This window comes from Chrysochloris asiatica, unplaced genomic scaffold (assembly GCF_000296735.1).
Source record: "Chrysochloris asiatica unplaced genomic scaffold, ChrAsi1.0 scaffold00091, whole genome shotgun sequence".
In the NCBI taxonomy this organism is placed as follows: Eukaryota; Metazoa; Chordata; class Mammalia; order Afrosoricida; family Chrysochloridae; genus Chrysochloris; species Chrysochloris asiatica.
This window is the reverse complement of record NW_006408609.1, coordinates 8,681,212-8,681,787: the sequence shown is the minus strand read 5'-3', so window position 1 is coordinate 8,681,787 and position 576 is coordinate 8,681,212.

Here is a 576-nt window from a genome sequence, read left to right as displayed (position 1 = left end):
CAATCCCCTCCATGCATCATCTCCCGACCAAAGGGCATATCCTGGAAGCCCATCCTCTGCACTCCCCCCACCCCTACCCCCCAATCTTCAGCCCACAGTTCCTCTCCCTCTCTGGATCCAAAGTCCCCAGCCGCTTCATCCCTCCATGTTATCGTCCCTGTCTCCATCTCAGGCATCCCTGCTTCTCTGGGTAGGGTCCCGCTCTCGGCTCTTTGCCGTTGGTGGTCCCAGAGACCTCCTCTCCTAGACTGGAGAAACAGTCGCTCCCTTCCTTGCCACAAAATGTCCACCTTTGCATTTCCAACACTCACAATCCGTCCTGATAACCGTTATTCACTACAGTATCGTGCGTAACCCATCTGTATTTCATTTCATCAGCTCCACCTAGACAAATTGGTGATTCTGCCTTCCTCCATACCCCCTAACTCTAGGTTCCCTCTTGAAAGCTTGTAAGCCAGTTACTTCTTGCCTTTGTAGTCCCTCCTTCCCCATTTGGGTATCCAATGTCCAAGTTGCCCATCTCTGTCTACTCTGTGTGTGGAGGGGGTGGGAGTGTTTCCTGCTGTAAGGATTTGT